This window comes from Heterocephalus glaber, unplaced genomic scaffold (genome assembly GCF_053883595.1).
Source record: "Heterocephalus glaber isolate CG9 unplaced genomic scaffold, H.glaber_assembly_v1.0 deba00001553, whole genome shotgun sequence".
In the NCBI taxonomy this organism is placed as follows: Eukaryota; Metazoa; Chordata; class Mammalia; order Rodentia; family Bathyergidae; genus Heterocephalus; species Heterocephalus glaber.
Window position 1 is genome coordinate 29,718,565 of NW_028258344.1, and position 21,999 is coordinate 29,740,563.

The 21,999-nt window shown below is 36.7% G+C and overlaps 1 long non-coding RNA gene across 1 annotated transcript; it reads right to left on the bottom strand.

The window, feature by feature from the left end:
* Positions 1–1,277: 1,277 nt before the first annotated feature.
* Positions 1,278–14,192, bottom strand: LOC110348541 (uncharacterized). The gene is made up of 3 exons (XR_002393869.2): positions 13,985–14,192; positions 7,561–7,701; positions 1,278–1,542 (listed from the first exon to the last, which is right to left on the bottom strand). It is a non-coding gene; the product is annotated as an uncharacterized LOC110348541 (long non-coding RNA).
* Positions 14,193–21,999: the final 7,807 nt, after the last annotated feature.

Consider the following 21,999-nt stretch of genomic DNA (forward strand, 5'->3'; position numbering starts at 1 on the left):
TATGTTTTAACAGGTTTTATTTGTTTACACTTGACTCTCTTTCTAGTTTCAAAAATTAAATAATCTACTTTTTTTAAGATTGCTATTTCTTTCTTTTTTTTTTTTTTTTTGGTGCTGGGGATTGAACACAGGACCTTGCACTTGCGAGGCAGGCAGTGGAACCACTGAGCTAAATCCCCAGCCCTCTATTTCATTTTTTTTATAGATTTATTTTTCTCTTTCATGCTCTGTTTTGTATTTTTAAATTTCCATCATGTTCCCAACTTGGCTTCATCCTCAGTGAACAAAAAATTTATGTGATTGCATTTAATGTGCTTATGATTTGAATATATATTTGATGAAAAAGTAATAAATATAAAAATTAAAATTAATTTTATTCATTTTTTAAAATGTTCTGTTTTAAAATATTCAGAATTATACTGAAGTTAAAGAAGAAAATTTAAACTAACTCTAATAAACACAAAAACTTTAAATCAATATTATTTATTTATTTATTTATTTACTTGGTTGTATTTGAGACATAGCCCACGCTGGCCTCAAACTTTCAATGATCCTCCTGTCTCAGCCTCCCAAGTGTTGGGATTATAAGCATGGTCCACTAGGCCCAGCCATTTATATTTTATTTTTCAAAAATTTAATTAAATATCAAGTTGTTTTCCAAAAAACTATTTGCAATTTTATATTGTATGCCTAATTACCAAAGAATTGGTAACACATTATGTTAAGAATTACTTACACTCAAATTTAAGAATAAATATAAATTGTTAACATTGCAAAATGGTCCTCAAGTCCTAGGTGCAACTACTGTGAACTTCAGGTAATTGTTGTGTACCTCCACAAGCATGAACAGGAACAGAAAAAAAAAGACAAAAAAGTAGATGCAGGGCACTAATGGGAAGCAACATTTCATTATGCAAGAATTTATTGCATTTATGGTGGGGGCAGGTGAGAAGTTAATTAGTCTTTTCTTTTAAGTGCTCCACTGCTCACATTCTTATCAATTTCTGATGTTGACAGTATCACAGTCCACATATATCCAGAGCATTTGTACACAGTTGCTTTTTATTTTGAATACATATGCAAAAAATATGAAAAGACATTTCCCTGAGGCCTGACCAATGATATCTGTCGTGGTTAGGGTGAGGCTACACTGTCCCAATGTTAAGAAACAGCTCTAAGTGACAAAGGCCTGTGTGTCCTTTAATTAAATTACTTTCTGTGTTTTTGTAATATGCTATAGTTAGAATGTTTGTTTCCTCCCTAAACATATGCCTGTCTCAAAACTCATGTTGAAATTGAATTGCCATTGTAACAATATTAAGAGATGAGACTTTTATTTTATTTTTAACTTTTTTATTTTTTGAAAAAATAAAACAAAATTTCACAACAAAATAATAAGAGACTAACAATAGTTAACACAAGAGACAAGACTTTTAAAAGATGATTAGGTCATGAAGATTCCACTTTTATGGCTGGGATTAGTGACAAGAAGGCCCTCGCCAGACGCTGGTATTTTGATATTGGACTGCACAGCCTCCAGAACTGTAAGCCAGTAAATTTCTATTCAGTTCAAGAGATATTTACAAAGTGAATACAGTTTATTAAATCATTTAAACTTAGGAGAGCATCAAAAGAATTGCCATAATAGTTTTTAGTAATACAGTCCTAGCTGGAAAAGAGGGAACTTTAAACTTTGAGAATCACAAAGGCAATTGGTTTGGTTTGTCATCCAATTCAGTCTTGTTAAGGAAAATAAATTAGTCAAAAAAAATACCAAATTCTCAACATTAAAAGGAATCACTCATATTTTTGATGGGACAATTCATTTAGCCCTTAAGACAGACATAGCATCTCAGAGAGAGAGAGAGAAAAAAGATACACTTGAAATAGCACAGCCACTTTGGAAGACATTTTGGTGGTTTCTTACAAAGCTAAAAATATTCTTTTTTTTTTTTCTCTCTTTTTTTTTGGTACCAGGGATCGAACTTGGGTCCTTGCGCTTGTGAGGCAGGCAGCAGAACCACTGAGCTAAATCCCCAGCCCACTTTAAAAATATTCTTACTATGATCCAGCAGTTGCATTTCTTCAACCCAAAGGAATTGAAAAGTTATATACATCCAAAAACTTGCACAAAGATTTTTATAGCAGCTTTATTCATAATTGCGAAAACTTGAAAGCACTCAAGATATCGTTTAGTAGGTAAGTAGATAAACTGTGATACATCCAGATAATGAAATATTTATGATTCAATGCTAGAAACAAATGAACTACCAAAGCTTAAAAAGACATGAAAGATACTTAAACACAAATTACTAAGTGAAAGAAGCCAATTTGAAAAGGCTATGTACTGTATGACTTCACTTCTATGACTGGAAAAGACAAAACTGTAGAGACACTAAAAGTATCATGGGTTAAGAAGAGAGAATGAACAAGTGCAGACAGAGAATTTCTAGGGTAGTGAAATACTCTGATATTATAATAATGGGTACGGATTATTATACATTTGTCCAAACCCACAGAACACATAATACTAATAACCACCAAGAGAAGTCAACTACTTCACATGATGATAATGAGTCACCCTAGGTTCATCATTGTAACAAATACACCTCTTTAGTGGGGCATGTGAGGCCATGCGTAGGTGGGGTCAGGGAGCATATGGGATATCTTTGCTTCTTCCTCTCAATTTTGCTGTGAATTTAAAACTTCTAAAAAAGTATTTTTTAAAAAGATACATTTCAAAAGACACCAATGCTACATACTTGAATCTGTTTTAAAATGATACCAGAAAGTTCTCCTGTGATAATGAAGAAGGTTGAATTCTATGTTCCATTGTGTTCCGTAGCATTACATGTTCTTCCTTTATTAAAGAACTTATACTGTTTCATAAATTACGATTTTTTTCTATTTCTTCCAATAAATTGTGAACCAGTTATTGAAATAAGTAACAGTAAGAACAGTTGTAATAAAGATGTGAACATTTACATTATGAACATAAGTCTCACACATCAAAATGGGAATGCTATAAAATAATCAAGATACATAAATTTGGATATTAGAGGAGATATATGGACTGAAGAACTGAATTCTGAAGAATTCTAGCATTTAGAGGAAAAATAGAGAACAAAGACAGAAGTAGTCAGTGATGTAAAAGGAAAATAGAGATAGTGTAGTATGTTTCTAGAACAGTAAGAAGAGAAAATATATTTCAAAAAGGAAAGAGCAATAGAGATGGTCAAATACTATTAAAGTTTAGGAAAACTGAGTCCACTTTTTTATGTCCAGTAAGATGAAGGCAAACATACCCACTGGATTTGGGAGAATATTTGCCACTGTTTGCCTTGATAAGAGCAGTTTTAGCAGACATGGGTATGAGAAAACGGAGGCAAAATTTACAAATAAATCTTTTGAAAAGTTTTGCTAAGGAGGAAAATAAATACAGCAGAAGTTGAAAAAAGGCATGTGAGGTCAGTATGTGTGTGTAATCTTATTTGTGTGTGTGATCACATTAGTCTTATCACTTTCTCTTCCCTATGACACAATGCCAGATACCCCCAGCTTAAAAGAGGAGAGATTTATTTTGGCTCATTGTTGCAGTCTAGGATTGGCTGACTCAAAGACAGAAATGGACATGGCAGAGGGGCAGAAGCTGCTTATGTCATGATGGCCAGAAAGCAGGGACGGGAGGGAAGAGCCAGGGAGGAATCTATACCCTTCCTGGTCTTGCCCCCAGTGAACCACCTCCTAACAGCACGTTCTGCTATGGAATCATCAGTTAATCCACCGATGAGTATAGCGCCCCCAATAATCCAATTACCTTCCAAACACATAAGGCTCTTGAGGGCCATTTTAGATCCAAACCATAACAGTATCCTAGTGAACATGATACAGTAGACAATGAGAAATTGATAAAGCACAAAAGGGAATAATGGAAGGAACAAAATCCTCAAGTAGATGAGAAGACATGAGACATCATTCACAAGAAGGGACATTGGCCTTTGCGAGGAAAGACACTTTGCTCTGACAAAGAGAAGAAAATGCAAAAGTGTCTGAAGAAATCATAAAAATGAAGATGCTTCGAATTAGTAACTTCTACTTTCTCAGTGAAATGTGAGAATGGCCATTAGTTGAGAATAAAGGGGTTGGCAGAATAGGAGTGAAATAGTCATCCACTGGAAGAGGAAAATAGTGTTATTCAAGAAGTGTTGCGGTATTTTTGGATCTCTCTTGACATGCGTGGTCATGAATTGAGGTGAGGTAAGTCAGTGCAGCTTTGTGATTTTCTTTTGCAATATCCTATTCTTCGGTTACAGGCACAGAAGACAAATAGTTTGGTTCATCTTAGGGTGGGGTTTTTCCAGGCAATTTTTAACAGAGAAAGGCTGAGTATGCTTCTTCTTAGGCGAGTCTTGAAGTGTAACCATGTTCCTGAGTGAATATGGGCAGGAACAGATGGATAGAAACAAATTCTAAGATCTATGGCTTGGAAGCCTCAAAGCATTGGAAAAATTAGGGGCATACTGAAGCAAGTATCCTGGAAGGATGGGAGATGAGGGTTGAAGTCAGATGTTTGAAATCAATATTTTGGAAAGGTGATATTTATGGTACTATCAAATGTTACAGAGACAGAAAGTGTCTGTTACCATATAAGACTATATAACAAACCACCCCAAAACTTAGTGACTTGAAAGAACACTCTTCTGTTTGTTTTTCGTTTTTGTTTCTCACATCTCTGGGTAAGCTTGATAATTTGTTGACCTGGCCTGGTATTGGCTGATCAATTCAAAATTCATGCACACTTTCTGTGGTCATCTTACAGGTCTGCTTTGAGCCAACTAGGTCAAGTTAACCTTATCTAGGAAAATCAGGCTCTGCTATACATGGTCACCTTCAGTAGGCTTGCTGTGGTACTGGCAAAGTCCAGAGAGAAAAAGAGAAGCGAGGGGAGGAGGGATAGGAGGGAGGTAGGGAAGGAGGAAGGGAGGGTCATAGCAGGAGGGAGGGAGGGAGAAAGAGAGAGAGAGACAGAGACAATATGCAAATTCTCTTGAGATCTAGAATCAGAATCTACATATCACTTCTACAATTTTGTACTGGTCAGAGCAAATCATAAATAAACCCAGACTCAAGAAGTAGGAAAAATAATTCCCTTGACTCAGATTTTAAAGGATGTAGTTATAGCAAAGAATAGGAAAACTGGAATGATCTTGTTATCAATCTATGGCAACAAAATCTTGGATAAGATCAGGTTATTCGGGACCAGGGATTTAGCTCAGTGGTTTCGCTGCCTGCTGCGCAAGCACAAGGACCCAAGTTCGATCCCCAGTACCAAAAAGAAAAAAAAAAGATCAGGTTATTGCATGGCCTAGCCATCTTCCTAGTAATATCTCTGAGAATACATTCATAAGTACCTTATGTTTGAGTAGCACTTTTGAATTTGAAAAACGTTTGTAACTATTTGATTGATCTTTACTACAACAAGGACTTAACTCCGCTGCACAGAGAAGGTCATGTAAATATTTTATATTGTGGAGGAAACAAGGTCAGACTTGTGCATAAAAAGGTTAGCCTGGAAGGTGTAGGATACTTGGAGAAGGTAAATAAAATAGGAGACCAGTTGAAAGCTGTTGAGTAGATTTGTGGATAAAAACTATGACTCTAGGTTTAAAAAAAAAACAAAAAAAAACTATGACTCTAAACTTAAGTACTAGATATAAAAAGAAGACAATAGCCAGAAATATTGAGTATGTGTAGGCAAAGTAAGGAATTAACATGGAATTCTAGGTTTCTAACTTGGGTATCTGGGTAAATGCTCAAGGTAGAGAGTTGAAAATGATGAGCAGATTTGAGACAGGAATAGGCTAATGAATCCAGTTTGGACATATGGAGTCTGAGGTTCTCAGAAGACTTAAGCAGATATTAATCATCTGTTGAAAATATGAATGTGAAACTCAGGAGAACTCTGTTTTGAATACAGCTGATAAGCCAAGACTATCTATAACTGAGGTGGTAATAGAAGTAAACATATATGGAATTAATATATCAGGAAAGAAGTATAGGAAGGAAATCAATGAGTTTATAGGGGGAAAGAAACTTAAAACAGAGCCCTGAGAAACATCAACACTGAAGGGTTAGTCTGAAAGAGAAGGGGTAAGATCTCAAAGGAGACTGAAAAGGAGAATGTAGAGGGTAACATGAGAAAAAACAAAATAGATTGATATTACAAAAATCAAAGAAAAAGGAAGATGCCAAGAGAGCTTGTCAAGAATGCAAAATATAGCTCATATATAACTATTAAGTGCCTAAGATTTCATCGCTATGAAATACATCAGCACTATGAAGTGAGTAAGAGTGGTTTCAGCAGTGTTATGAGAAGGAGCTTAGTTGGAGGGGTGGTGATTTTGTAATAACCAAGAAACTGGGTAGACGTAATGCTGCTTGACTTTGAGGGTAGGTGAGAAGAGGTAGTAAGCTTCTGACTATTTGCTGAGATATTCATCTTTGGAGTCCTGAGCCTCCAAGTGTACCTACCCAAGGCCACTATGATGTGAGGAAGCCAAGGCTATATGAAGAAACCATGCATAAGAACTTTGGTCAACAACCCCAGCTAAAATCCCAGCCAAAGCCAGCATCACTTGCCAGAAGTGCAAGCGCATTGGTCTTCCAATAGTTCCTGCCCCAGTCATCAGGTCACCCTTAAGCTTTCAAGTTTTCTTAGCTGAAGTTCTAGACAGCAGGAAACAGAGACAAGCCATTTCCCCTCAGCCTATCCTATTTTTGACCTCAGGATACATAAACACAACAAATGGTGTTTTAAGTGTCTGAATGTTGGTGCAATTTTTTACACATTCATACCAACTAAACTATCATAGAAAGAAATGATATGTCCAGAGAGAAAAGATGTATGTTCAATGATATTATAATTTTGGAGGATCTCAGATTTGCGAAATATCCTTCTCAACTCAAACTCTAATCTTTCCAAGTTTTAGTCCTGGAAAACACTCAAGTTAGATGTATCTTTTCACAAGTTTCTGAGGATTTATAAGAAGCTCTTACTATAATTTCCTGTTACCTTATTTCTGAAACCTATCCTAAATTTCATCTTCTCTCTGAAATCTGCAAAAGTGACTATTTTTGATAAATGTAATCTTTCATTCCTATGCTTTGAACACTTTAAAGAGCTTTGTTTGTTTTGATGAACATATCCCATTGTTCTAATAAATCTGAGACTCAGTCATGTTTCCTTGTATCATCATATTGATTGTCCACCTCAGACCAATGTATCAATAGATGTTCAATAAATATCTGTTGATTGACCTGACTATTAATGCAAATATTACAGCTAGATTTTTTTTTTGTACCAGGGATTGAACTCAGGACCTTGCGCTTGCCAGGCAGGGCATCACTGAGCTACATCTTTGGCCCACAACTAAATTTTTAAAGCTGATTATTTTGTTCTGCAACAATAAAGTTTACTCTAACTTCTTGTTTTCAAAGAAAAGGATTGTATATACAGTTAACATAGAAAGTATATATCCTATTAGTGTCTTCAAAACTTACTTTTGTTCATACAATGCTGGTTTTACTTTGATCATACCATCTAAAGAAATGTTGTTCAAGGATTGCAGGTGTTCAGGTTAATAAATGTGATGACAATGCATGTTGAGAAGTACTGGGCCAAGTTTGTAGTCACACGGTTTTCTAAGGAAAGGAAACAGGGAGAGGAAGTGTGAATGACTCGGTAGGAGGTAGCTCCTTAATTAGTAAACAAGAGCTTTATACATATTGAGCCATGTGGCTGCTTTTAAAAAAAACAAAGTCCGTGAGAAATTTCAGCTGTTTCTTGAAAATACGTTCACTTGCACTTCCCTAATGGAAACATGTCTTATTATCTGTGAGAATGGAGGAGTTTCTTCACGGAGAAGAAAGAGACAAAATGAGAGGGGACTGTAAAGAGCCATCTCACAAGCAGTCTGAAGAGAGGGAAAGCATTGGTGGTTGAGGGCTTGCTCAGTATACACAAATAGTATATGGACAGCCACAGAAATCATTCTTTGTATTTAGAAAATTTGCAAAATTAAAGGACAGAATTTGAGTGTGGGCAGATTGGGAGATCAGGGCCAGTTGTTTTCTGAATGTGTTTAAAATGCAGGCATTCTAATCAGGGGCTGTTAGAATCATCAGACTTGGACTGTTGTCTAGGCCCTTGGCCCATGATCCAAGTCACTGAGGTCATGGACTTTTGTTTATTTATTTGATAAATATTCACTGAAAACATAAGAGTCAGACATTGTTCAAGGTACTAAAAACACTGAAATTGGGTGGGGAGGAAGAGTGGATTAAAGTCTCTGCTCTGAAGGAATTTACATGTTTCTAGTAGGGAGACAGATGTAAGCAAATAAGTAAGATTTTTAGATGACAATAAGTCTCCTAAAGAAATTAAACCTCTGGTATAATAAAGTTTGACCTTGACATTCAGTAAAACAAAAGCCTGTGCAAGGTGGTTCCTGTGAGGTTTAATCCATCAGAGTCCCTGTAGAGATCATGGACAAATCAAAGCCTAAGTCAGAAGACTTAGACAATTCATTCATGCTGGGCAATGGCTCTGAAGACTTGACTGCCCCTGGATCTCCCTCTGGCTATAAGAGGTTCTTTACGATGCAAAAGCAGGAAAGTTGTCCAGTAACTTGGAGCTGTTCTGAAATTATAGGCCTGTTCCAGCAGATGCTTCTTGCCTGAAATAGCTTTTCTCTCCAAACATGCCGATTTATGGCCTGCTTGTTTATTTTTCTTGGTTGCCTTAATGTCATTGATATCAGATTCCATTTATCCTTGAACTTCACCGTTTTTCTCTACCACCATCCCTGGGCTATACTGCTTGCTTTCTGAGACCAGTCAAGCTTGCCTAACTCATGTCCAAGACCTAGCCCTGTCTGACTGTTGTGATTTGGATGAAACATCCTGCTGACTTGCCCCATAATGATGACAACCTGACAGAACTTAGTTTTGCCTTCCTTATGTCAAAACTAGGATTTCTGCCAATATGCCTATTCTTTAAAATGCTCTAGCAATGTCGTGTGTGTGTGTGTGTGTGTGTGTGTGTGTGTGTGTGTGTGTAGTCAATGCTGTAGGTCAAACCCAGGCCCTCAAACATGCTAAGCAAGTGCTCTACTGTGGGGAGCGGTGTCAGCCAAAAAGCTTCATTTTGATTTTACCCTCTGTTATAAATATCCAGGAGACTATGTTATGGGGAACCATGTCTTCGCTAATTCCGATGTTTACCTTTAGAGATTGCCCTGGCAACAAGATGAACCTTCTGTAACTCCATGAAACAAAGTAGCCCCTGAGGGCAAGGAGTGTCTAGAAAACTAGCAAACAAGGAAGCAGGTGTTTTTGGATAAAGGTCATGGTTAATGACCTTACTCACTGAATGTATAAAAGAGAGGTGAAAATAAACTTGCTCGCTCGGTCTTTGTGGGCCCTCCCGTCTCTCTGTTTCTTCTTTCTCAATCCTCATGTCCCCACTCAGGTCTTGTTCGACAGGTTGCGGCCGGACCGTGACACTCTACCACTTAGCTATACATCTAGTCCTCCAATGCCTTCTAAATCTATACTATCTAGAATATTCCAACTGAAGAGGTTATGCTTTGAACACTTTGTGGTAAAGGATCCTAAATAAGACAGCTAAATGCTAGGCCTATTTTATGGTTGATATCTAGATGTCCCACCAAAGCCTCAGGCACTCATAGGTGGGTTTTTTGGGAGTGACTGGATCATGAGTAAGTGATGCTGGCTAGGTCCACTGACTGGTTTAGCATAGTTCTGGATGATTGACTTACTGAAGAGGGAAGACCCACTCTGGCTGTGGGTGGCATCAAACAAAGGGCTTGTAGCCTAGATGGAATAAAAAGGGAAAGAAGAAGAAAGGCTGCTGACTCCTGCCTGTTGTGCCATGGACTGTTTCTCCTCTGCCATGCCCCTCTACCATGCTGCCCTGCCTTGGAGCCAGCTGACTATGAACTGAAACCTTTACAAACTGAATTAAAATAAACCTTTCCTCCTTTAACTTGTAGGTTTTTCTAGTGTTTTGTCTCAGCAATGATAAAGTAACTAAGACAGCTTGCTAGTCAGCAGAGGAAAAAAAAAATCCATCAATTAGTTGAAACGATGTCAAGAATCTGTTAGAAGGACAGGTGTGTAGGACTACCTGGCCAAGACCTATTAGGCCAGGGGTGTGGTCGCTCCCCCAGAATTTGAGGTCCCCTGAAATGCCAGGTAATTTCATGTTCCAAAATCATTTACATGAGGAGCTGGAAAAAGATGTTCCATTACAAAAGGTGAAAAGAGTTTATTTGAAGGACAAGTGGGACTCTCACGTAATCTAACTACAAGTACTATCATTAGGACTTAAAAATGTTGAGAAATCTTCCGGTAGTATCTCTCTCTCTCTCTCTCTCTCTCTCTCTCTCTTCTTTCAAACAGCACAATTTCCTTTCTCAGCATCTGTCTGTCAGTTCCTTCATGCAGCCAGGCATCTTTCACCAGGTTTTTAGATTCTGTGGCTGGGTAACTTCAGCTTAACATAAGCCTTTGCCCAGCTGTGGACATTTGATTCAGACTTGATCAGAAGTTACAGCCCCAGTGCCATAACTGATTACTAAGTCAAATTCCATGTCTCTTAGTTCAAATTCTTGTGACAGATAATTTGATTGGCCCTCTAAGATTTGGGATGCTTTCCCCTGGGTTTTCTGTGGCAAGCCCCTGGGGCTGGAGATTTTACCATCCTGTGTTGCAAACTCAGTAGCCACAGATGCAATCAGAGGGAAGATCTTCTTAGATGGAAAGAAAGGTAAGAAGGGAAGCAGTGGTCACCGTATAGTGAAGCTATAAAGGTCCAGTGGTAGGTGTCTACAACCCAGCTACTCTGGAGCCTGAGGCAGGAGAATTGCAAGTTCAAGACCATCCTGGTAAGAACTTGTCTTTAAAAAAAAGGCCAGTTATAAAGTTTGACTACTTTGCAACCATCCTCAACTACTAGAGTCCACTCTTTTCAGGCCAACATCTTGGTAGGTGGTTGTTGTAAAGATTCCTCCAATTTGTATAAATGTTTGAATTGCCTATTGCTAGGGCAAAATATAGTTCTAAATTTATCCATTCTTCCAAAGGGAAATCAAATTGTAGACATGATAAAGATAGGTATTTTGTAAATTATGATCTAGCAGAACTAGTCCAGCAAAGTAAGAACTTGGGAAGCACCAATGAAGAAGGATGTGATTAAAAATAGTTTATAAGGGGCTAGAAAATGACAGCAGCCTTCCTTGTACATTCATGTGCTGGCTTCTCCCCAGCATACCTTTCACTTCACCCTCTTCTTAACACAGTCTTAGTCATTCTTCAAGATCTAGATTAACCATAACCTCTAAAAAGCCTTTTCTGACAGTCTATTTCCAAAGGCAAAGGTGATCTCTTGCTTCTTTGGTCACAGACAATTTAACAGCATTTCTGTATGGGCAGGGAACTTGTTTTATTCTTTGAATTTCCCATAACACCTAACACAATATGTACATGAGGCTGAAATGATTATCTATTGATTAAAGCCCAAATAACCAAATAGATTTGCTTAATAAACTTCACTTTACACAGACATCAAAGCAATAGTCTATCAAAGCTCTAAAGGAATGCTGTACTGTTAATTTTGTACACTCAACATCACCTACATTATTTCCATGATTATTTCATCTAATTAACATATATCAAGAGAAGAATCCTTATAGCCATCTTACTACAAAGAATTCATAAGCTTTTATGCAGCATCAAAATAACAAATTATAAAAGGCAAATTCAGTAAAGAAATATTCGCTTATTCATTCAATCAAATAATATTGATAGTGTTCTCACTGTGTGATAGACACAATAAATATGTTATAGTAAAGCAGAAAAGGTAGAGAATAAAAATGTGATGTGAATATTTTATATAATGACCATGTAGTAATTCATATTGAATAGGGGCTAAAAGGAGCTGTTAAAACTTTCCCATCAAACAGTTTTGTAACATCAGTGTGCTTATAAATTATTTGTTCAATACTGTCTGTTTTCTACAGGGAATATAAGCTCCATTGGGGCCCAGACTAGTTCTGATTTGTTAGAATTGAAGCCCTGTTATGTAGCACCAATGCTAGAACATAATCACAGATCCAATAAGCATCTGTTGAATGAATAATGAACACATTGGTGTGTAAGGATTAAAGTTACATGTTTTCTAAAATCCCAAATAGGGAAAATTATAAAACAGAAAGTTAAGCTGTCCTTTACTGAAGACAATTTGAGAAAGATAAATCATTCAAGAAAAGGACTCCTTATCAGTAAATGAAAAGAAAAATGAAGATAAATTTAGATTGGATTTTGGCAAAGGCTCACAGGCTCAAGAGTTCAGCAATTTGTTCAACAAATGTGAATCAAATCCATCTGAGTGCCAGGCAGTTTGGTGAGTAGTAGGATTCAATAAAAATAAGGTAAACTTTGCCTCTGTCCACATGGACTTTCCAGAGATCCAGAAGGTACTAGAAGGTTCAAAGATTATTTCCTTTGCATATAAAACAAACCAAAAACTCTCACAAAAACTAACTGCACACATGACAAGCAAATGCCTAGCAGGATTTGATCATACTTGGGCAAATATAACTCTCAGTTCTACATTGTGTTCTATAATTTCTTGTATAATCCATGCTGTTCCACACTCTAGGTCACTGTTCGTGCTGTTAACAGTTGCTAGAACCTTTCCTCACTTAAGTCCTTTTGCTTGTCTAAATGTAGTCATCCTTGAAATTTTGACACAGTCTCCTACCTGCCACTTCACACTTCTCAACCACCATAAACTTTGTATGCATCCCCTACCACTGTGTTTAGCAAATTATACTGAAATCATGATTTGTCTCTTTTCTGAACTCCAAGTTGCTCTAGGGTAGAGGCTAATTTTCACTCATTTTGTATTTATAATGTCTGGTTCATAACAGGTGGCCAATAAATGCTTGAATGGAACTGAAGCTTCTATGTTTGCCGTTTAGAAAATTATCTCCCTAATATAAAAGCGAGGACTATGCTTGACAGCCTGTATTTTCAAAATTTCTTTAATAGGCATTTTACATTCTGAATCATGAGAAAAAGATAGCTGAAAACATTTACAAGCCTGAGTACATTCTCTTTGCTTCTCACCCATAGCTCAACTTCACAAGAGAATTATCTTTACTGTTTCCATTATCTTTACTGTTTCCCTCACAGTAAACCCATTTAATTTCTTAATATGTTTGTCATATTATAATGATTGCATAATAAGTAAATTCAGACCTTTTTTTGGCAAGTACAATACCTAAAATGCTGCTATTGTGTTAGAAGGGAACACTCTCTGGTCTTGCTACTGCTCCTGGGATAGTGAAAAAGGTATTTATGAGACAGAACATAATAAAAGGAAATATAAATATATGAGAATATCTGCCACACACAAACATTATCTCTGACATGGTCCATCACTGTAGACTGAGTGCCCTTGCTGTTTATTATTTGAGTATCTCTATCTATTATTGCAGTAGACAAACAGTTTCATTAAACATTGCCCCAGATTCAGTGCCTTAAAACAATAAATGTTTATCTAGTCTACTGCAGGTTGACAATTTCAAATGGGCAAAGCAGGGAGGGACCCCTCCTCAGCTGGACTTCTGCACATATCTGGGGCCTGATGGCGGTTGACTGATCTAGGAAGGGCCCACTTGGGATGTCTGAGAAAACTGCTCTCTTCCACAGTTTTTCTTAACCTTGTGGATCTTTATTCAGAAAATGATAACCTTTTGTTAGGAAAATTAAAATACCAATAAGTAAATCCCAAGAATACTATATTCTTCAACACAGAAACCATTAGAAATGATGATGAAATTATACTGATAGACACTGCAGGCCAAGGAGTACCTGAATGTAGTTGTGGTCTACATACCTTTCCTTTGTGATGGGTCCCCAGAGGAAACAATGGCACAAAAAGGAAAGGTAACATCTGACATCAATCTCCAAAGGCAACTACTAAAGTAATGACTAAGAGCTGTACTTGAGAAGTCAGTACTGGAGATGAAGCGGGGCACTAAAAAAATACTGGGTGCAAAGTAAGTCTGAAAAAGAAGAACAAAACAAAACAAAAGAACTGAAGAATAAATGGATAAAATAGAAAAGAAAAAGTTAAAAGTACATTTAAACCTAATCTTATTAATAATTACATTAAGTAAAATGATGTAGGTATTTCAATTAAAAGCCATGGATTGCTTAGATTAGATTGAAAAATCAAGACTCAACCACATATTGTCAACAAGATTATTCTTTAAATATAAATAAACAGATACATGAAAGATAGAGGGTGGAAAAAAAATCACACAAACAGAAATCATAAGGAAACTGAAGTGGACATGTTAACACCAGAAGAAACAGACTTTAAAACAAATAATCCTAACAGGTTAAGAGGAAAATTTTGTTAAAATAAGCAAGATATAAAAATCCTAAATGTGTATGCACCTAAAAAAGAGTTTCAAAACACATGACGCAACAATTGATAGAACAGAAAGGAGAAAAAGATGCATCCACCATTACATTAGAAATTTTAACACTCCTCTTAGTAATCTCTAAGACAAGTAGACAAAAATCTGTAAGGCTGTACAAGACCTGGACAGTATGTTTCTTCAACTGAACTTATTAGACATTTATAGAGCAATCTTCATGCTCCCCAAACACAGCAAAATATACATCATCATATATACATGAAAACCCACCAAGAATGCTAAGCGAATAATTTAAAAAGGACAGAAATAATACAGAAAATGTCCTCTGACCAAACTAGAATTAAACTAAAAAACCCTAAAAAGAAAATTCCCAAATACTTGGAAAATATGTAACACATTCCCTAATAACTTATGGCTCATAAAAGAAGTCGTAAGGAATACCAAAATATTTAGAGTTAAATAAAAATGAAAATAAAATATATCAAAATTTGATAACGCTGAACTCAAAAGGAAACTTATGCTTTGTTTTATATGTTAGAAAAGAACAAGGTCCCAAATGCATAATGTACATTTTCACCTTAAGGAGTTAGAAAAAAAAAGAGCAAATAATCCCTGAGAAGTATAAATGTGGCAGTGAATGTTAAAGATGAAAATCAGAATAAATGAAATAAAATGAACAGACAATAAAGTTAATGAAACAAAAGATGTTTTGCAAAGAGATCATACTGAGATATCTTTAATTCCATTGATCAAGTAAAAGAGGGAGAAGATGCAAACAACTTATATTAGAAATAAAAGATAGTACTGTACATCACTGTAACTCTATAAGTAATAAACAATACTATGAAGAACTTTAGAGACAAATTTCTAAAAATAGAAAAATTGGATTGTCTTTTCCACTACAGACATTAAATTCATACTTTTTCTGAAAAAGAAAACTCCTAGTGTAGATAATAAAGCCATTACAAAAAAGTTACATATCAATATCCCTAATTAACTTGGGTTCCTTAAAATCCTTTGGCTATTAGTAAGTAGAACTCAACACCATGACCAAATGTGGCTTATCCCAGGAATGCAAAGTTAGCTGGATGCTTTAAAATCATTTAACCCAACACATCAAGTCTAAAATTTAAAATAAATAAAACAAAAAGAACACATAAGATCATCTCAATAGATGCTTCTCTTCCCAGGAATTGATGCAATTTAATATTCATTCATGATTTTTAAGAAAAGCATGTGCAGAAAACTACAAATGACATTATACATAATGGTAAAATCATGGCTGCTTTCTCTAAACATGAGGGAGAAGGTAAAGACATCCTTTATCACTACTTCTGTTCAACATTACATAGAATGTTCAGTGCAACAAGGCAAGAAAAGCAAATAAAAACATGATATAGGGGGAATCAATGTAACTCCCATCATGCTAGATGTCAGATATGCCAAGTTTGTGTTCCCTGAAGTCGAAGAACAAATTCTAAGGAATAATGGAGGCTAAGAGTAAGAACATTTATTGGGGAATAAGAATAGCTCCAGAGAGACAGGACAGGTTCTGAATGGGTCGCCAACAAGCCCAAGTCATGAGGGGTGGGTACAATGTGGGTTAAAAACTATAATCAACCAATAAAATTACAAGTATAGTCCTTTAGGTAATATTGACCCAATAGAACAAGGGTATATGGATGGCATCATTAACCTTCGTCGATAATCTGTAGTCTTACTGTTAGTAGTCTTAGTCTTAGTGTTCTTAGTTTTAGTGGGAGGAGGAGGATGGCCCACACCCAATGAGATAATGGTCTATCTAAATGTCCAAAAGGGTGGTACTAATAATCTCAAACTGGTACTAATAATCTCAAGCTTCTGTTCATCTCTTAGGGAAATATGCAAATCTGGCCATTGTGACTTTAATCTTCTTCAGATGCACCCCTAGCCACAGCTTTGATGTGTTCTCATCCTCTGCATTGACTTGGAGGGCCCAGCCCTGCCTGACTTCCTACAATATTTCTGTCTGTATCAAACATGCAGAATGGAAACAAGAAATAAAGCTTGTTATTTTCAGAAATATGATTGTTTACATGGAACTCCCAAGAAGTCTATAAAATATTTTAAGAACTAAAGCTGGGGTGTGGCTCAGTGATAGAGTGCTTTTCTAGCATGCAGGAGGAGGCCCTAGGTTCAATCCCCAGCATACCAAAAGAAAAAAAAAATCATTACTAAAAGTAATAGGTTCATTAACAAGGTCTCAATGTAGGAGGCAAAAATTAAAAGTAGTAAGGAACCACTAAAAATGAAATTCAAAAATATTATTTATAATAACAAGTCACATAAAATATTCAAGGATAAATATATGCAATAGCTATACTAAAAACCACATAGAACATTGCTAAGAAAAAGTAGAAAAGACCTAAATAAACTCAGACCTAATACTATATTCATAGACTGAAAGACTGTTTCGCTTTCTTGATACTGGGGATGAAACCCAAGCTTTTACATCTTCAGCCACAAGCCCCCCTATTTTAAAATTTGTTAGTTTTAAGACAAGATCTTGCGAAGTCACTAAATTGCCCAGGTGGGACTCGAACTTGCCTCACCCTCCCGGAGCGCTGGGATTATAGGCATGCAGGACTATGCTTGGCTTAAATATTGTTAAGATGTCAATGCCTCCTAAATTGATCTATGTATTCACAATCACAATCAAGTCCCTCTGGGTGTTTTTAATAAAACAGTCAACTGACTAATTCTAATTTCACATGCAATTGAAAAAAACTTGGAAGAGTAAAAAATCATTTTGAAAAAGAACAAATTTGGAAGATTTAAACTTACTATTTTCAAGACCTGGTAAAGTTATAGTAATTAAGAAATATTTGTATGTCTTAGTCTGCTTTCTGCTGCAATAATAAATAACAACAGGGTGAGCACTTTATAATGAAATTTCATTTGGCTTATGGTTCTAGAGGCCCCAGGGTCCAAGAGCATGGTGCCAGAATCTGGTGAAAGCCTTTCTGCTTAGTATTCATGGCAGAAGGGCAAGAGAGGGTAGAAGCAAGAGAGCATGAGGTGACTGAACTCAATTTTATAATAACACACTCTTGTGATAATTAACCCAACCATGCAACAACTACATTCATGAAGGCAGAGCCCTCTGACCACTTTTTAGACCCCCCCCACAACACTATTGGACTGGTGATTGAGTTTTCAACACAGGGGATATATTCAACCCATCACATTGTATAAGGATATACATATAGTTCAGTGGAAGGAATGATCTATAACTGGACACTGAGTTTTCACCAAAGTGCTAAAATAATTCAGTAGAAGCTTTTCAACACATGGTGGTGGAACAATTGTATATCCATTTAGAAAGAAATGAACATTGACTCTTTCTTCCCACCATATGCAGAAATTAATTTAAAATGGATTATAGATCCAAATGTAAAAGCTAAAATTATAAACTTTAAGAAGAAAGCATGAAAAATCTTCACTGTTTTAAGAGTAGGTAAAATGCCTTTAGTATGTCACTAAAAGCATGAATAACGAAACAAACAGGGGCTGGTGATTTAGCGCAGTGGCACTGCACCTGCCTTGCAAGTGCAAGGTCCTGGGTTCAATCCCCTGTACCAAAAACAAAACAAAACAAACAATTGGTAACTTGAACTTCACCAAAATAAAAATGTCTACTCTTCATAATGCATTTTGAAGAAAATGAAAATGCCAGTGTATTTGTTGCTGTATAAGAAAATTTCTCTGGAACTTAGGAGCTGAAAACAATAATAGGCACCTGATGTTACTCACAGATTTTGTGGATCCAGAACATGTTAATTTCTTGGCTACCCAATGGTAGCAGAGAGCATCATACAAGACTGCAGTCATCTGAAAGCTCGACAAGGGCTGGAAGAGTTACCTCCAAGGTGCCACATGTGGCTGTGGATTATTACTCCTGGCCGTTTATCAACAGACCTCAGTGCCTTCCTATCTGGACCTTGAAAAGGACTGGCCTTCTCTAGAGCAAGCAACTCAAGATGGCAAGGTGGAAACTGACATGTCGTTTTACGATCTAGCTGCGTAGAAGCCACATATTATCACTTCTACAATTTCTTTTTAGTTACACGGGTCAGCTCTATACAGGATGGGACTGTACAAGTGGATATCAGGAGGCTGAGATCAGTGGGTTCTATCTTGGAGGCTGATTGCATAGCAGGCCACATCTGAGGGACAATACTCATAAATATCTGACAAATGACAGGTATAAAAAAATAGAATATTTACACCACAGTAATAACAGGACAAAACCTGAAATAGGCAAAAGATTTTTAACAGATATTTCATAAAAGACAATACACAAATATCTTTTCCATAAGCAATATCTTTTCTTTAATATCTTTTCCATAAGCTAGTCATCAGAGGAATAAAAACAAAACCACCTACTTCCACCAGAATGGCTAAAGTTAGAAAGGATTGACATCACCAGGTGTTGGAGAGGAAATGAAACAACTGAAACTCTCAAACTTTGCTAGCTGAGATTCACGTTGGTAAAATCTTTAACCACAATAACCCCAAACTACAAAGAAACCAAATGTCTATAGACAGGAAAAAAATTGTAGCAAGTTTATATTATGGAATATTATTTGGCAATAAAAAAGAAACAACTGCCACACACATGAATGAATATGAATGAATTTATGAAATATGCTGAGCTGAAACCAGACACAAAAGTGTACATACTGGTTGATTCTAGTTACATCCAATTCTTGAAAAATAAACTTACGTATAGTGACAGAAAGCAAATCAATAATTGCCTAGGATCATGAGTAGGTAGGAACAGGAAAGGTTGGAGGGTGCTTTTTATAGTGCTGGAAATATTCTACGGCATAATGTTGGTGATAATTACCTCGACATATTAATTTGCCAAAATTCAATGAAATATACCCTTTAAACGAGGTTATTGTTATGTATGTAAATAATAATTAGGTCATCAACTTAAAAAAAGTAACATTCTCTTTTGGTTAATTTTTTATGTCAATTTCACTGGGTGAGAGATGCCTACAGAAGTTGCAAATTACTACTACTGAGTGTGCATTTCAGGTGTTTCCAGAGAGACTCCATGTGGGTCAGTGAGTTGAGTGGGAAAGAGCTGGCCTGAATGTGGGAAGTGATCTTCCAATGAACTGTGAGATGATGGGACAGGAAAGCACAAGTGTAAAACTCTCTGTGGTTCTTCCTCCCTGAATGGGGTGTGTTTTCTCCTGCTGCTGCCCTTGAACATCACACTCCAGGTCCTTTGGCCTCTGGGACTTCTTGGCCCTTCTCTGGCTCTCTTGGAAGTTCTTGAGGTTTTGGCCCTTTTCTGAAGGCTGCACTATACGTTTTTCTTGTCCAGAGGCTTCCAGTCTCTTGGGCTGAGTTATCACATTGGCTTCTCTGGTTCTCTGGCTTGGAGAGGTTATCATGGAACTTTCAAACCTTTATGAGTGTGTCAGGCAGTTTCCTAGTAAATCCACTTTTATATGTATGTATTTTATTGATTCTGGTTCTCTGCAGAGCTCCAATACAATTGCCAAAATGAATTTGCTTCATAAGATATAATTGCTTTAAATTATTATACTCAATAACTTTTTGACATACTTGAGGAAGGTAAGCAGAAAAGAGGACCAACAAGAGAGGGCAGGCCTTCCTCATGTTGATTTCACTGCTTCAAAGGAGTCCTGAAGCAAGCAGCAGACTATGCCAAGTGGTAGTGTGGTCTATGAATTTCAGGCTTTGACCAGCAGCAGAGCTTGAGAAGAAAAAGAGGGAAGATCAAGAAGTAGGTGAAGGAAAAACCAAATAAGTAATGGATATGACCACAAATTCCACCTTTTTCACAGGCACATGTGAAAAAGAAAACTCTTAAGCTATAGGGAAAAGTAGAACAGGTTGGTGCAGTTTCTTGAGCACTAATGCCACTGTTGCTTGAGTGGAGATGGAGTCTGTCTTGTGCACTGTATGATTAACACCATCTCTAGCCTCTGCCCTCTAGATGCCACCCCCCCCACCACCACCATAAAAAAATGACTTATGACATTGTCAAATTCCCCTGGGGTGCTACATTGTCTCAGGTTGAGAACTACTGGATATGTGAATATGTTCCTTATTACTGGGTAACAAATCATCCCCAAAATTTAGTGGCATAAAACAACAAACATTTATTAGCTCACAGTTTCTATGGGTGTTCTAGTTCAAGGTCTGTGATGAGGTTGTAGTACGGATGCAGTTGCCTGAACGCTTGACTTGGGCTGAAGGATCTACTTCTGTAATGTGGCATTCATGCAGCGATTAGCAGAAGGCTCAGGTCCTTGCCAATTGTTGATGTGTGTTAGTTCCTTGCTACACAGGCTCCTCATAGGGCTGCTTTATGTGTTCTTGTCACTTGACAGCTGCTGATGATGTGGGAGAGTGGAGGGATACATGATGCCTTTTCATGACCTCGGAAGTATCAGTTCTGCCTTCTTGAGTCCAGTAGAACCACATCACTAACCATAACCCCCACTTACTGGGAAGATAATTAAGGTCCAGTTTGTGAGGGAAGGAGTAGTAACAAATTATGGGCGTATTTTAAGACCACTGTAATTAGACAAAGTTTAAAATGGGCTGAAGAATGCCATTAGTATTTTAAAAAAAATAAAAGATCATCACTCCAAAATAAACCATAAAGGATTAAATTACCTAATGAAAAAAGAATTGTTCAACAAGTAGAAAAAAATAAAAGGCAGATAAATTCTATGATCTTAGATGGAAAGGGATGTGTAGAGTAAAAACAAAAACAAAAACAACAACAAAAAAAGGAAAAGATGGATAGTTTTCCCTAGGATCAATATCTACATTATATAAAGTGCCCATTTGTGACTATTCCAGGAAGAAAATGGACAGTGCTGGACCAACAATAATATACCATATTTACTCATATGAAGATACACCCTGATCTCTTGGGCACAGTGAAGCACATTTACTTTCATACAGTGCTATGGGAAAACTGATAATAACAATTATAGCAACAGTAATCCATTGATTATGTGCCATCTTTATGAATTAGCTAACGTATTTTACTTGTAGCAAGTCATTTACTTTTTACTACAACATCATGTGGTAGCACTATACCAATTTTCCAGCTGAGGAACAATCAAATTAGGTAACTCAGCCAAATCTCATAGCTTGTAGGCAGCAGCAGGGTTGGCTTATCCATTAGGCATATTAGGCACAGTGTCTGAGGCTCACAATAGTTTTAGAGCCCACAAAACCACTTTCCTTCTTTTAAAATCAGAAGGAGGAAATATATGTTTAGGATAAAGAAAAGACGTTAATGTCTAATGTCAATATATTTGTTTCTATACCAATGTAGTTAGAAAATATGGTTTGTTATTGCTTTATGGAGAAAGAGGCTCATACAGGTAAAAATGCCTTAGGGCAACTGAAGGAATGTGGCCTGCAG